This window comes from Pinus tabuliformis, chromosome 3_2 (genome assembly GCF_031772625.1).
Source record: "Pinus tabuliformis cultivar Carrire ecotype Pingquan chromosome 3_2, CPIR1, whole genome shotgun sequence".
Classification (NCBI taxonomy): Eukaryota; Viridiplantae; Streptophyta; class Pinopsida; order Pinales; family Pinaceae; genus Pinus; species Pinus tabuliformis.
In genome coordinates this window covers 583774471-583791859 of record NC_142302.1, presented here as the reverse complement: position 1 = coordinate 583791859, position 17389 = coordinate 583774471, and the positions used below count along the sequence as shown (strand labels likewise).

Below are 17389 nucleotides of genomic sequence, written 5' to 3'. Positions count from 1 at the left end.
ATTATTGTATATGTGATATATTAATAAAGTTGAAGAACAAAGGATCATTCCTTATAAATCATGTGCACGTGTATGATGATGTTGATGGATAGACATCTGGCATATGATGCTCATGTTTTAAAACATGGAAGTTTAATTGAAGTAGATGAGACAATAATATTACTTGCACTGTATCGAAGAGTTGTGATATTATGCTAAGTAACTAATTGTATAGAGATTATATAAGTAAACTTGGTGTGAGACATAGTTTGGGTTGAGTAACTTTGTACCACATGAGGCACATATGAAACACATCAATGTCACATGTTTGGGGGGTCACGATACTCTCAAAAGGTTCCCTGTAACCATAAGAGCCCCTAGGGTCATGAAAACCATGCTTATGGGTGCTCCCATAATTAGGGAAGCCAAAGCCTTCAATCAAGTGTTGGAGGATTTCATGTCTCCCTCTGAGACCTAATCAATCTAAATAAGTCTCGTATTTTCTTCTTTAATACTCATCCAATAGTGTAGGTTAATAACTTGTGCCTACTGGGTTACCAAAGTTGCTCTTTCCTAACTATATTGTTTGGGTTCCCCTATGTTTATTAACTCACTAAAATCAAAATGCTAGAGAGACATCATGCAAAATTTGATTGGTAGGCCCGCCAACTTGACATTCTGTTCTCTTAACATCATAGGCCATTTAGTTCTCTTAAAAATTGTGCTACGGGCCCTTCCTTTCTACCTCTTATCTGCCCTAGTGGCTTCCAAGGGTATTCTTAGAGCCATCATAGGACTCTTATGTTATTTTCTATGGAAAGGTGCCTCTATGGAAAAAAAATGCCCCTTGGTAGCCTAGGACAATCTATATCTACCAAAGTTGAGGGCAGACCTAGGTCTTCTGAATCCAAAGACTCTTAGTGAAGTCTTAGAGGCAAAGACTTGGAGATGGTGTCTTGTAAAACTAAATAAAAAATAAATAATTACATGTGTGTGTGACAATTTCAACATACAAAAAATAAATCTAACGAGATCCACCTTAAATATGATCTATCAATCACCTAGACGGATCAAATTTCTTAATGTGTAGATTTCTTAATACATGACATGGAAATAAATGATAACAAATTTACACATTAAAAATGTGATCGATATCGATGCTTGATAGATTAGGGTTTAAGATGGATCTACATTGGACCATTCTTGGTGTTTGGTAAATCAGGGTTTAATCAAGACTAGTTATTAAAAAAACAAGTAGCAAGTTACTTTATATCAGTCTCGCATAAAAAAATGTTGAAAAAGTTTTTTTTTATCTATATTTGAAGACTAAACTTTTGATTGTCTGATGGATAAGGCCCTCTAGTGTTGTGTAGTTTTTATATATGATTCTAACAATTCAAGCTTTACCAAGTCTAAAATGGATCAAATCCCTCGAGGTGCAAACCTTTCCTTATTTTTTTCAATAAAAAAATATCCTCTCCATGTATGATAAATAAGGAGTTAAGATGGATCTATGCCAATTCTTAGTGTATGTATGTATGTACATATAATCTAATTTTAAATTTCTGGAAAAGCTAAACACTAATTCATAATCCTTGGGCATGTTTTTTCTCCCACCCAAAGGCCATACAAATTGCATGAAGCTCCTCTCTCACTCTTTTGGTGATGAATTCATTTGACTGGTGTTTGTGTATATACATATTACGACCAAGCCAAACGCCAAATTGGTGTATGAGACCCCCTTTGACAGTTGGTTCATTATACTTGGGCCAATTTTTTTCTCCCACCCAGAAGCCATAAAGATTGCATGTAACTCCTCTCTCAATTCGGAGGTGATGAATTCAATATGTTGGTGTTTCTTGTCCTAAACTTCAGAGTCATAGCTTAGTCAAACTCTATTTAGCACTATAATCTACACATGCATTGAATCAATAGAATTTGTATTACAAAATTTGACTTCTTGCTTTAATAAATCATGAGGTTAACTCCTCGCATAAGAAAAGTCATTGGGTGTTAGGAATCTCGGTAAACCAATCTCACACAAACAATCCCAAACTAGGCCTTAATGGGTCTAATGGTTAGGAACATAATATGTTCCTTCTTAAGTGGTCACATGTTTAAATCCAAAGGGATAGATTATTTACAAATCTTCACCACATTGGGCTATAAAGCACCTCCCTACTTGCTTTCAATGAGATACATTAAAATCACAGTCCTTTAAACAAGGGATAGTATTTCCTTTGTGACCAAAAGAATTGATCTAACACTTTAACCAATAAGAATCTTAAAACTAATGCCTTCGCCATAACCAATTACATTTTTCAAAAAATCTTCGATAAAGCTTAGAAAAATAAGATTTATGTTTATATCCTTACCTTTGAATACTTTAGGAGGTTATTGATACCAACTTTGAAAATCCCCATTAGATCAAAACACAATTCCAAAGAGAAAAAGTTGTAGAAATGGAATTTAAAAGTCTTTATATAATATAATTGGTAAAATTATTTTGATTTTTTTAATAAAGGATAATTTTCCTTACAATTTCATTGTGAATTTTTAAAGGGAAAGTTTATTATTCATCATTAATAACAAATTTTACTTCATAACAAATAGTATTTAAATTTTCACGTCACTCGTATACTTTTCACTTTTGAATTCTTGTCTTATTTAAAAACTCAAAATTATTACTTTGTTTAAAAATTATAACATCAAAATTCAAAAAACGAATTAATCCTTAAAATATATAAAAAATAATAATATTAAAAATATCATTGTTATTAATTTTTTAATAAATAATGTTAAAGGATTTTTTTTAACAATGTCGATTATCTTATTTCATTCCCAAAAAAAGAGAGGCTAAGACCCGTGATACATATACACGCAAGAGATAATTTCTAGGTTTAAAGATCCTTACCAACAATTTTACTATTACATAGAAAAGGCTAAAACCAACGAATCCTATGGCATTACCTATATAGATTCTAACAAATTGATACAACAAAAAAAATAATTAGCTATATAGATTCTAACAAATTGATACAGCAAAAAAAAATAAACTTCTTTTCATCAGATACTTTTGCCAAAAAAAGGCAAACTCTTAGAGAAACTTGTTGTAGACACTAAGTTTATTTTTGATGATCTTGGTTGATGGATCACTCTTCTGTCTCAGGGAGAGCATCATTATGATTGTTGGACCCCAATTTCTCCACAATATTCCTTTCCATGAGTGAAAGACGGTATTCCAACATTCCAACATGTCGGTGATGTCCATCCATAACTTCATGTAGAATGATAGGACATGTTCGATGTGGGAGCAGTGATGATCCATTTTGTTGAGAGTCTCTCTAAGTGAGGTTATTGATGCAAAAAGAAAAACATGCTTAGATTTTCATTTCTTACTCCATTACTTCTAGAGATTTTTAACTTTCTTCAACTCCGCTTTGAGGGAAGCACAGTGCAGGCATGAGGAACTTGATGTTAGCTCCCTATAATACTAGTGTAGCCCCTTATTGTTATTGTTAGTGTTGCCCTTTATTGTTACCGTTGTGCCCATGTAGCCCCTATATTACTATTGTTGTGCCCCAAGGAAACCCACTATTATTATTATTGCTCCCTTACATTATTATTATTATGTAGCCTTTGATTATATTGTGACCCTTTAGACTCCTACATATACCAAGGAGGTCTTGCCATTTGTATCATCCAAGAATTATTCATTTATGTAATGAAAAGGAGATTTCCCCCTCGAATAGGCTAATTTTAACGTTGTTGATCCATTTTTTCTTCTGTTTTGTGATCTGGTTGCATAACATTTGGAATTAGAGCTTTGGATTCTAGGGTTTCATTGCTTCAAATAGGTCATCTTGAATTTTTTGCTATAACTTGTTTTATATGAGGTTTCAGACGCTAAAATTTCGACCACATGGAGCAAAAATCTTGGTGAGATTTGTGTAAAAATTCCAGATCTTGGTTCATTATATTTTACGAGATATGGTCCAAAGAAGTTAGGGTTTTGTAGGCTCCAGAATTCAGTATCAAACAGGTGACCTAGGGAAAGTCATCATAAGTTTCTCTACAACCATCATATTTGAATTTCATAAAAAGCGATTGAAATTGCATGAAATTCATCTTTTCATGTATCATTTTCAAGGGTGAAGGTTGAAATAGTGACATGGGGCATTCCATACAAGTTCACTCCACTGAACCAGTCCATAATCAAACCATCATGGGAGATTGGGCATAACTTTATCTTGAAGAATCCAATATCGGTCTTACTTGTGGAATTGGAAAGAAGACTCATAGGGCTACAATAGGACGGAATTTTAGACCTTGGGGAGCCTAAATTACAGAGATACAACAGCTTCAATACCAAGCTCCTAAAAAGCAAGAAAAATGTGTGTATTGTTTTAAATTTTACATAACATTTGTTTGAAAAATCAGTTTGAAGTGATTCAAATGGCACAATGAAGAATCGATATTTTTGTTTGATTCCAAAATGCCTAAAAATAAAAAATAAGAAACACCTAGTAAGAAAATAGAAATATCTACTGTGTCACATGAAGAATAGGAAGAAATGCAACATGATATGTCAAAATTACGAGACCAAGCGCAACAAATTCGCTTTCACAAAGAGTTACCAAAAATGAACTGGAAGCTAAGATCGATAGTTTAGAAGCAAACTTAAAAGGAAACATGGAAGGTTTGAAGGATGGTTTAAAAGAAGATATGGGAGTTTTTAAAGTAGACATGGACGCGATGAATGTCAAGTTGGAAGGGTTGAATAAAATGCTACAAGAATCCATTGTAAGGTCCCATCCTAGGGTCTTCTACCAGATCTATATTCTCTAAAATTTAATGCAATAAGAGGCAACAATTTATTTTCTTACAAGGCAGTTAAACGATGATAATTTACCATTTAGAATCTAATTCCTACAATTTAATTAGTGAACATTTCATTTCAATCACTTACATGAGTAATTTATGCATAGAGTAATACCTGTACCGATGGCTCAATGGAGATGCCCTTGAGTTAGGTGCTCTTTCTGGAACGCTCCTCTTGACTACTGACTAGATTTACCTCCCATCCAACTAGGAAGTAATTCCTAGCCCATGAAACCTCCACAGGTTCCCTAGCCCTCCGAGCCCAAGTCCAACCAGATGTAGTGTGAGTGTCCAAGACCAAGATAAAAAATACTCCCTTTTTCTCTCTCAACAATTCCTCCAAAATCATAGCTAACCAGAACCAAAAGCAAGACCCAGTATCCCCCTTCTTCCTTTCATTTTTATGCCCCTCCCCGCTTGTCCACCTCAACCACCTCTCATTAATGTCATAACTTCTCCCTCATCCTTACAACTGATTTCTCTTCTCTCAAGTAAACATGAGAGGACATTTGGGAAAGTGATAAGAATGGAGTACATTTTGGGGATGAGAAATGAATATATAAATTGGTAATTAGTTGGAGAGGACCATGTCTTTTCCCAAGTAAATGTGAGAGTACATTTTGGGGATGAGATATATATATATATATATATATATATATATATATATATATATATATATACATACATACATACATATAAATTGGTAATTAGTTGGAGAGGACCATGTCTTCTCTCAAGTAAATGTGAGAGTACATTTCGAGGATGAGAGATGAATATATAAATTGGTAATTAGTTGGAGAGGACCATGTCTTATCTCAAGTAATTGTTAGAGTACATTTTGGGGATGAGAGATGAATATATAAATTGGTGATTAGTTGGAGAGGACCATGTCTTCTGCCAAGTAAATGTGAGAGTACATTTTGGGAATGTGATATGAATATTTAAATTGGAATAATGGAAGGAGACCATATCCTATCCAAGATTAAATTTGAGAAGACAGGTTGGGAATTTAATAATAGCCATAATAAATTTTATATCAGTAAATAAAATTTACAGTTTCCCAAATGAAGGTATTCACCAATATTTCTTAATAATTATAATTCAATATTTTCAGGTAATGTAAACATTAATAAAATTTGCATGATAAGATTAAGTGGGGCATTACATACACCCCTCCTTCAGAAAACTTTGTCCCAAAGTAAGAGTGAAAAGATATAAGGAGTTCGAAGTCATAACAAAATAGAGAGAGTTATAGTAGTAAAATTTGATAAGTCAGACAATGACATTACTTCCCATCAGGAGTCTCCAACTGATCTATATCCTCCTATCCCTCCTGACCTACTTCTGTTCCCACCCTATCCATCCTCTGCTACTATATATGGTGGCATTGGCTATACCAATCTAACCACTGATAAAACCAACATGGCGGAAGCGTCAACTATATCAACCTAACTTCCCTAGCAGGCAACTAGAAATCGTCATCACACGTCTAGGGGAGCGTGTCCATCACTACCCTCCCACGATTCCAGGTTTGGAGGTTACACAGTGGGAAATACCTCCACCCCTCCTTACAACTAGGGTCAACACCAATTGGCAATCGTCATCACACATCTAGGGGAGCATGTCCATCACTGCCCTCCCACGATTCTAGGTTTAGAGGTTACATGGTGGGAAATACCTCCACCCCTCCTTACAACTAGGGTCAAAACCCTAATATGGACCACACTACAACGTTGGTTGGACTTGTCATCGAATAATCCAGTTAGGTATTCTTGCCACCTGTCATTTACATTTTACCCATGTTATAAGAGTGCATATCAAGTAGATACCAAATATAATAGAACAATGTACATTATACCTTTCCTCATTGGACGTCTGGACCTTCCTCAATGAAATAATAGATCTTGGTTATCATACGGTTCTTTCTAATATGCACTTTAGTTCTCATCCATGCATATATATAACAACAAAATAGATATAGATACATGATTTTAAACATCATGTTATTAAGTCTAGTATCCGAGTGTCAATTTTGTAGTTCATACTGGAAATAAATCTTACATTAGATAAATCATAATTTCACTAAATCATTCATTAGATAAATCATATCCACTCAAGCCATTCATGAAACAACAATAACTCTGATAAGTCATGCACTAGACAAATCATAACCAAGTAATTCATACATTAGGTCATACATTAAGCATTTCAATCACCGATACCTAATCCATCTAATGATTTATACACGTAGTTTCACTTGTTCAACTAAATGCATCAATATTACATAGCTTTCGTAAATAAATAACATGGAACTGTAAATAAAGCCTTAGCCTAGGTAGTTATCTAAGTTAAAATGGACATCATAAATGGTCAAAAGTGAGGGGTAATTGTGATATATAGTCGCTTCATCCTCTCAGATAACATATCTTGGGTTAGACTTGTCCCCTTTGTATCTTAACTTGGTCCACCGAGTGATGCCTGAGCCATTGAACCCTATGGTATAATATGCATATTGGTTTGATCATTGTGGTTCCTATGTCCGAGACCCATAATTCCCTCCAGTCAAGTTTGTGGGATACATCAGAAACATAATGTTATAGGAAAGATACATAAAAACATCATGAGTTTTATGCAAGTGGGGTAGTAGTACAAGACAATAGGACACTGGTCCAATTTTCTCTTTGATTCTAAATGGTCCTATAAATCCAGGTGGTAACTTCATACCTTTCTCAACTAAATAGTGTTAAGAATAACTAAAAAAAATAAATACTCGGTCCCCCACTTTAAAACACCCTAAGAGATTGTGTAATGAGGCTAGGACACTCTCCAATATAGTAATACAGAATCTTCCCAACCCAAGAGAATTTATATGATATAATGTAAAAATAAAATACCAAGTGACCAAAACCATGGGTGTCAATGTAAAAGACCACCCAAGAAATGTTTGAATGCCTCGAAATGCATGAGAAGATGCCAAATAAGGGGAGTGATTCCCTCTATCAAGAAAATAACTATTCACAACATGCCTCATCCTAGCCCAAACTATAAATATCCATTGGCATTCTTCTAACAAACCCTAACCACTTTTCCATGTCATCAAGACGTCCACCAAAAGGGACATCAATTATGCAACAAAGGGTGGGTGTACTACTTCAAGGTTCACTAATCAAAATTACGTAACAATAATCCAAGTGAAACCCTATGAACACATGCAAACATGCTCAACAACTAATTCACTATGTCAAGGAGAAATAATTAACCAACAATACTTAAGGAAACTCTTAGTTGATGGATATCCCTCATCATAAATGTGCTAAGGGTAAATCAAATGTTTGAGCAATGTTATGCAAGGCCCTCAATCACATTTCAAACACCATATGTGCTAGATGCAAGCCTCTAAAATGACTTGTAGAAAAGTAGTCTAAATTTTAAACCATTAAGTCTAATGCCATGTTGAAAAACTAGGGAACTATAGAAGTTATCAACTATGAACTCCATGCATGAGAGGTGGTGTCAAAAGATATCCTGACAAGACCTACCAGTTTCCCTTTAACAATCTCCAAAATGACTAGCCCTAGAAACTACAAAGTCGAGAAGATATTTTGTTCTAACAAATGAGATAAACTTGAAACAAAAAAAAATGTGAAGGGTAGTGAAAATTAAGTCACAATTAGCTTATCTAGGAAAAGAAGGAGACATCGCACTAGCTTAATTTTAGTGTTCATCTTTGAATGTCTCAAACATATGCGCAGGTTATAAAAAACAAAGACCATAAGGATAAGTTGTAAACAAAATTTTACTAACTCAAAATTTGCTTGTAAAAACGACATACTCCAATTCAAAGAAGTGTATATTCCCTCAACCCCTATAGATTCAAAATCCAAGTCTTTTAAATAGTATTATATGCCTTGAACGGAAGCAGTTTTCTTGAGGGTCTGTCAAATCCTGTTCTGATGGGGATTGGTTTAAGCCACTGCAAAATTCATTAAGGGCTTAATTTTTTTTTTTTTTTTTTTTTTAAACCCAAAAAAAAAGCATATAATCTCTGCAGTCCCACACTGGATAATATCTCCTTGATCACGGCATCCAAAGAAGCAACTAAATTTGGATGGTCTTTGCAATCCGATGTCCAGGTGATAAAATGGCTGGAGGATTTTATGGAAAGGTTGCAAAAGAGGGAAAATAGTGTTACTGAGGAAATGCATAAACTGTTAGAGTAGACTAAAGCTATTGAAAAAGATCTGTATAATACATTCAATTCTTTAAGAGGGCTCTCAAATACTCAGTTCATTGAAAATTGTGTATGTGAAGGTGATGATATGACTGCCCTAAATTCAGGTTCTAACGTTCAACTTTCATAAGTTTGTGTACCCACTCAAAGATATGAAGAGGATATAGTTCCACGATACAAAGAAGCATTATTGAGTGGCTTGAATGGCTACAAGCAATACATCCACAGAAATTATAGAAATACTTCTGAAGCAATTCCTCACAAAGTTGGGTGGAGCAATGTATAACTTCCTCATATTTATTAGCAAGAATAATTTATGTTAGATAATAGTTGTGGGCTAACAGAGGATAGGATTTGGTATGGATCCTCCAGAATTAGATGCTGATGCGGAGGGGGAAGGGAAACATTTGGCTTCAGAAATGGCTAGGACCAAAAGTCTTTTAGAGGCCGATTGGTTTGGAATAGAATCAGATAGAGGTGACTAGGTTGGAATGGAGCCTGCAGTTTCAACTGCTCTCAATTTAAAAGTTATGCTTGAGGCTGCACTTCGTAGTCCATACATACTTTATGTTGATATTTTGTCCAATTCCAAGACCATTTCTGGTTATGACAACCACATTGGCATTGACGCTGCTGCTTCATAAGTTGTTACCCTTGATAGTCTCAGGTATCTGGAGTTCCCAATTTCGAGTCCATCCTTGGTAATGAGGAACCTCAGTCACTCCTATACATGCAAGCATAACTAGCAAATCAATGGAAGCAACTTCACACCAGGCTGTTTCAACTAGTTTTAACAGAAAAATTCATCCAGATACGGTTGCAGGAGGCCTCTTTGATAGTGAAGTTGCATTATCTACCTCTAAAATAAATGAATACCTTAGTTTGCACTCGCGGCCGATGGATGGTTCTCACAATGTCAAAGGTGGTAGTTTCAATGAAAAATCAAAACTAAAAAGCTCAACACGTCCTGAAGAAATAAACTCTTTTGTGGAAGGTCAACAATATCCATGCCAATCTGGTTCAAATAACATGAGCAACAAAGTCAATGTAACATAAATTTCTCAAGCCTTTTTGGATAATAAGGAAGTTTCAACTTCTTCTAGATTCAATGCATCTACTCCTGTGTTGTCACTGCCTATTGCTGAAATTTCTAAACAAACAATTGATTCTGAGAAAATGAACTCTCAGAGTATCGGTAACAAGAGAGAAGAAGGTATAGCTAGTCAGGAACCCGATAAGGATCTTTTTGGTTCAAGAAATTTCATTAGGAAATTCGAAGGGGCATTATTTTCAGGTGGACTCTTTGATGATGAAGATGAATTAGTTTCCTTTAGTCCATTGGAATCTACTCATGTCTGGTCACAACCATCTGTTATAAAGATATTATATGGTTCTAATTCAGATGCAAATAAAAATGAACTAAGTCCATCTAGTAGCATTAGTAGTACTTTGGATTGAACTACATCTAATTCATCGAATAAATTAATCACAACTGATACTCAAGCCTCTACAGAAAGTAGCTCTCAATTTTTAGGTATAGAACAACTTGAAAAGATATTGGGTTTAAATAATGAGTTTGCCATTGGTGGACCTCATTTTCCAAAAACAATTAATGGTAGGCAATCTCTGAAGGAAAGGCTATCACTATTGCATAAAGATCTCTTTGATAGAGGAGAAAATGATGAATATGATGATCCTAGTGATCCTTTTAGGGCACCATCTTCCATGGGGCAAAAATTGAGATTAAATGATAGGGCCCTTGACAGTGAAAGTAATATTCTGCAAGAGTCATCTAATGATGGAGTTGATTTTAATATTCAAAATACAATGCTTACATATTCTTCGGACCCACATAAGGTTGAGCAATTGCATATTACAGAAGCATCTAGAAGAATTCAAGGCACATTAACCATTGGTGATTATCATTCAAATATAAGTGGAGTAAAAAAAACAGGAGTTGAAGGAATGTGATGCCCATTTTTACAACCTTGTGTAATCCCTTGACAACAATTAGAGTTGAAGCAAAATTCAACTGTTTGGAATGAAAAATAGCATTTGAACTCGGATATGCTACAAGGTGTTACCAAAAAAACAAAAAAAAACCAAAATATCGGCAAGCCCCATTGAATAAATGAGAAATTAGGCACACGACAAATTTGAAGCTTTATAATGTATGTATCAATGCAACTATTCAATATATTATGATATTGCTTGGCCCAACTTTTACTTCAAAAATTACCCTTTAATCTTCAAAATTCTCTCATACTCTACTATAGAAAACTTGATCCATGACTGCTGAAAGACTTACTAGTTGCTAATAAACATATTACCTAACTATCATTGGCCTTGAACAAAGTTATTGGTATTGCTCTACTCATATTCAGCTTAGAAAAAAATATCTTTTGCAAGTTTGAATATTCTTGTGTCTTAAGTACATATCAAGTTGTCTTAACTAGTAATCAAGTCTATCAACGTCTATATCTCAGATAAAGCTATAGATTTCCAAATTTCCATCAACTTGAAACAACTAGAATCACAAGTCTCGTTTCCACAACTAATATATATAGTTGTATCATGTCATTTGCATTTGACTAGTAAGGATATTGTTGTTTGGCATATTGGGGTGACAACAAATCATATTGTCCTGAATAGTTTGCAGTTAATTGCTGCTACATCAGAGAATGTGGCTGCCATATTTGATGTCGAGTCATGATTTCATATATCCTATCTAGATATATGATGAATCATATACCAATTCATTTGTTGTGTTGGAATGAAACTAGGGAATATGTTGTATCTGTAAATGGGCATGATGTGACAATTTCTCCAATGGTATCCAGAGAAGGTGCATTTATGGGAGTAGCTACATAGGGAGCTTGTTTCAGCTAGTGTTTTCCACCCCAATTCTCCAATACTTCAATTATCAATCTCCACCAGACCTTTGAGTACTGAATACGGCATAAAAAAATCATGTCACGGAAGCTTATAATATTTTCACCTGTCTTATCTCAGTCACCTGCAACGGTGATGGTTGCTTTTGTTGGAGTCAGAGTATCTATAGCTATAGATAAAGGCATGAAGCATTATAAGTAGGACCAGATTGCTAATGTGTAGAAAGGAGAGATGGTTGGCATCTCCCTTGACAAGGACGTAATAATCTTCAGACTTTCTTATCACACGCGGTTAAGGCTCTCCATCCCTTCACCGGGATGGATCTTACCACAAGTTATGATTCCTTACGAAAAAGGGTTTTCTTATCACAGGACTTAGTGATTATATCACACTATTTCAAAGGGTTCTTTCAGGCAATATAGGTACCAAAATGATGAAGTCTTATCATGAAAAACAGATGTATGTCCGCTTGATGGAACCTGTAATTGAATGGATTACTAGATGCATTTTCAATCATGTAGATCAAGAGAGGATTATTCAACTTTTAAGAGATTTTGGGGTTCAGCCAAATGAGTGGAAACCAACTCAAAGCGTCCATCCAGTTTTTGTTTTGGTGCATTTCTTGTTGAAGCGGAGAATATTGAGCCCATCATTGCTTATCAATAGGTTTTGGAAGGTTTCTATTCCATATTGGACCTTAGAGGAGAAAGTTCAGGCTAGATTATAACTCGCTAGTGTATTTGCTCTCACCCTAGCCACTATAGGAATCAGTGTGGGATTCAATTTTCTTGGGCATGATTTTTATAATGCCCTTGAAAGCAAAGATCAGGAGCAGTTCACAAAACAACTTATGTATTACCTTGGAGCTTTTGTTGGAGGAATTCCGGTGAGAAAATTGTTGCACCCTTATAGGTCTTTGTACTGAGAGATTATGGAAGGGAAACACTTGGACTGAGATGGCAGGCATGGATGACAAGATACTATTTGGGCCGCTATTTTGAGAACCAAATTTTCTATAAGACCCAATCACAATCAATCATGGATAACCCAGATTAGAGGATTGTTGATGACCTTAGTTCTTTCCTTGGGAATTATCTTTCATTTGTATTAACATTGTTTACGGCAGCAGAGGACTTGATATCATTAAGCAAAATACCGTTTGGAATTTATCCACCTCTGTTTGTGGTGCTCATTGTTTATTCATTCTGGGGAACAACCATCAGTGTCCTTGTAGGAAAGGGACTTGTAAACCTAAACTTCATGCAAGAAAAAAAAAGCAGATTTTCGTTATGGGCTAGTGCGCATATGAGAAAATGCAGATTCAATTGCTTTCTATGGAGGTGAAGAGAATGAGGTGCAGCTGCTTCTCTAGTGCTTCAAACAAGCTTTTGAGAATTTAACTCAATTATTGATTTCATCATGGAACTTGGACTTCTTCACGAGTGGATACTGATACCTAATTCAAATTTTACCTGCAGTTGTTGTGGCTCCCATGTATTTCTCTGGAAAAATCGAATTTGGAGTGATCAATCAGTCTTACTTCGCTTTCAATCATGTCTTGGGTGACTTCTCACTAATTGTATACCAGTTTCAGGCTATCAATGCTTTCTCAGCTATCATTGATCAGTTAGGTGAGTTCAGTGATATTTTGGACCAAAGAAATAGTCTATTGATAGAAGACTCCAAACCAAAGATAGCTTTCTTGAAGGTTGATCAGTTTTATGGAACTGCTTTGGAATGTAATGGAGTAGATACTTTTGAAGTTTGTCCAAAACTTTTGGAAATTGAACATTTAACATTACAAACACCACAGTACACCATGACTCTTATTGAAGACTTGTCATTGGTGGTCACTAAAGGAGATCACTTACTGATAATGGGTCCAAGTGGAAGTGGAAAAACGTCACTGATGAGAGCTATTGCTGGTATATGGTGTTCTGGTAAAGGCACTATTAGATTCCATATAAAACAGAGCAATAAAGGATCTGATAGATCTATTTTACAAGGAACAATTAACAATGATGGCCCAGTGAATGGAACAAACTATTGTACAGAAGACAAAGAACACCAACTCGTAGATGGAATAGAAGGAAGTTCTAGGGCAATATTCATGATGTTAAGAATTCTAATACTAGCGATATTTATGACCTTGAAATATCTCATAGGAATGATCTTTCAAGGTTGACTAAATTGATAATCTCAAAGAGTTCATCTAGTTGAAATGTTTATTAGTTGTTATATTGGCCACCATAACTTCAATGACAGGCTTTACAAAATGCTATTATAGAAATGATTGGTTTTTTATGGCTTATAAACACGCAGATGAAAGCACATGCACCAGAATTATCAAGATCTATCTCTGGCTTGATCATGTCATCAAATGACATGGCATTTAAAGAAGAATGTGTCAGTATTCTGGGTCTTTCGCCAATAGATTTGCATCAGGAAATACTCGATCCTTGGATCAAGCAAAAGATTCTAGACATTATTGAGATGACCGACAGAAACCCAAATAAAATTGTTCAAAATACATACGAGGAACCGTGGAACAGAGAGCAGGAAGAAGAAGATGACAATGAAGAGAACGTGGATGAATGTAGAAGCATATGGGACTTCTTGTAGCAGCTGTTAGATTCCAATATGTATAGGTACTCAATCCTTTTAGACCATACAATAGTTACGCTGCCTCCATGAAACACTTGATGCTAAGATTTTCAACAACTCTGTCTAGTTCGAGTTTATTTCCATTCTTACTATAAAAAGAGTATTTTCTTCTTTTGCTAACCATCAAACAATATTTCTTTTCAGGTTATTCTGAAAATCAAAAAAACTGGAAGGAGATGGGTGTCCTTGGTTGTCTACTGTAAGGGACACAGATTGATTTCAGTACCAAGTACACAATTTGAATTGGCAGTTTCATAGTTCCTTGCTGACACTTGAGTAGAATACTCCTATGTTGTGATTGGCTAAGTTTCATTTTGAAGTTACAAAAGCATTTTCTTCTTATTTACATCCACCTCGCTCATAGTCTAAAACACCTTTTTATCTTGGTTGACCTTTGAAATTTAGGCCAAGCCATTAATGCACATGCCTTGTACATGGCAAAATTTATGATCTATTAACATCTTCAAGCATAATTTGACTAAAAGTTATGTGATTTTATGGTTTTATGGAGAAATCAGTTCCACATACTTTTATAAAAAAAAAATTAGTGGAGATTCGTGTCTAGTGGGTCTTGGGTCTAGATTTCGAACCTGGCTCTGATACCACGTGTAAGGTCCCATCCTAGGGTCTTTTACGAGATCTATATTCTCTAAAATTTAATACAATAAGAGGCAACAATTTATTTTCTTACAAGGCAATTAAATGATGATAATTTACCGTTTAGAATCTAATTCCTACAATTTAATTAGTGAACATTTCATTTCAATCACTTACACGAGTAATCTATGCATAGAGGAATACGTGTACCGATAGCCCGGTGAAGATGCCCTTGAGCTGTTGCTCCTGCTGGAATGCTCCTCTTAACTACTAATTGGATTTACCTCCCAGCCAACTAGGAAGTAATTCCTAGCCCAGGAAACCTCCACAGGTTCCCTAGCCCTCCAAGCCCAAGTCCAACCAGATGTAGTGTGAGTGTCCAAGGCCAAGATAAATAATACTCCCTTTCTCTATCTCAACAATTCCTCCAAAATCACAGCCAACTAAAACCAAAAGTAATACCCAGCATCCCCCTTCAACTCTTCCTCCTCAGTAGTCAAGAGGAGCGTTCCAGCAGGAGAAACAACTCAAGGGCATCTCCACCGGGCCATCGGTACAGGTATTCCTCTATGCATAGATTACTCATGTAAGTGATTGAAATGAAATGTTCACTAATTAAATTGTAGGAATTGGATTCTAAATGGTAAATTATCATTGTTTAAATGACTTGTAAGAAAATAAATTGTTGCCTCTTATTGCATTAAATTTTAGAGAATATAGATTTGGTAGAAGACCTTAGGATGGGACCTTACACGAGATAAACAATACTCCCTTTCTCTCTATCAACAATTCCTCCAAAATCACAACCAACCAAAACCAAAAGCAAGACCCAACATCCCCCTTACTCTCTTCCTCCTTCCCCTTTTATGCCCCCCCCCCCCCCCCCCCCACCACCTCAACCACCTCTCATTAATGTCATAACTTCTCCCCCATCCTTACAGTTGAATTCTCTTTTCCCAAGTAAACATGAGAGAAAATTTGGGAATGTGATAAGAATGGAGTACATTTTGGGGATGAGAGATGAATATATAAATTGATAATTAGTTGGAGAGGACCATGTATTTTCCCAAGTAAATGTGAGAGTACATTTTGGGGATGAGAGATGAATATATTTAAATTGGTAATTAGTTGGAGAGGACCATGTCTTCTCCCAAGTAAATGTGAGAGTAAATTTTGGGGATGAAAGATGAATATATAAATTGGTAATTAGTTGGAGAGGACCATGTCTTCTCCCAAGTAAATGTGAGAGTACATTTTGGGGATGAGAGATGAATATATAAATTGGCAATTAGTTGGAGAGGACCATGTCTTCTCCCAAGTAAATGTGAGAATAAATTTTGGGGATGAGAGATGAATATATAAATTGGTAATTAGTTGGAGAGGACTATGTTTTCTCCCAAGTAAATGTGAAAATACATTTTGGGAATGTGATATGAATTTTTTAATTGGAATAATGGAAGGAGACCATATCCTATCCAAAATTAAATTTGAGAAGATAAGTTCGGAATTGAATAATAGCCATAAAATTTACAGTTTCCCAAATGAAGATATTCACCAATATTTCTTGATAATTATAAGTCAATATTTTCAGGTATTGTAAACATTAATAAAATTTGCATGATAAGATTAAGTGGGGCATTACATCCATGAAAATCACAATGAAGACAAAAGGAATATGAATTATGATTTTAGAGACTCCAATATTTTGTTCAAGATTCCAAAGAACGATATGAGAAAGTTTGATGGAAAGGATCTGGTAACATGGATACTATAGATGGAACAATTCTTTGATCTACATGATGTGTCACACACACAAAAGGTATGCATTGCATCTTTATATTTAGAACAAAATTAGTTTGTGTGGTATCAATGGCTTTGTTCTCATAAATCAATTGTCACTTGGATAATTTTCGCAGAAGAAATGGTAGCACATTATGAGGATACAAAGAGAAATACCTTCTTTAGCTAATTGATAAATCTCAAACAAAAGGGTTCAATGGCGGAGCACAATAAGGACTTCCAAAGATCAAATATCAAGGTAAATGATATTCCATAGGAGCATAGGATTGATATCTTCATATGGAATTTAAATGATAACATCCAACATGAGGTTTTCCTTTGGGAACCTAATTCATTGGAGAAGGC

At 35.2% G+C, this 17389-nt stretch overlaps 1 non-coding gene and 1 pseudogene across 1 annotated transcript; both read left to right on the top strand.

The window, feature by feature from the left end:
* LOC149181903 (ABC transporter D family member 2, chloroplastic pseudogene) overlaps window positions 1–14605 on the top strand; it is a 37502-nt pseudogene extending 22897 nt beyond the window's left edge.
* LOC149181904 (U6atac minor spliceosomal RNA) lies at window positions 12200–12322 on the top strand. Its single transcript, XR_016257866.1, has one exon. It is a non-coding gene; the product is annotated as a U6atac minor spliceosomal RNA (small nuclear RNA).
* Window positions 14606–17389: the final 2784 nt, after the last annotated feature.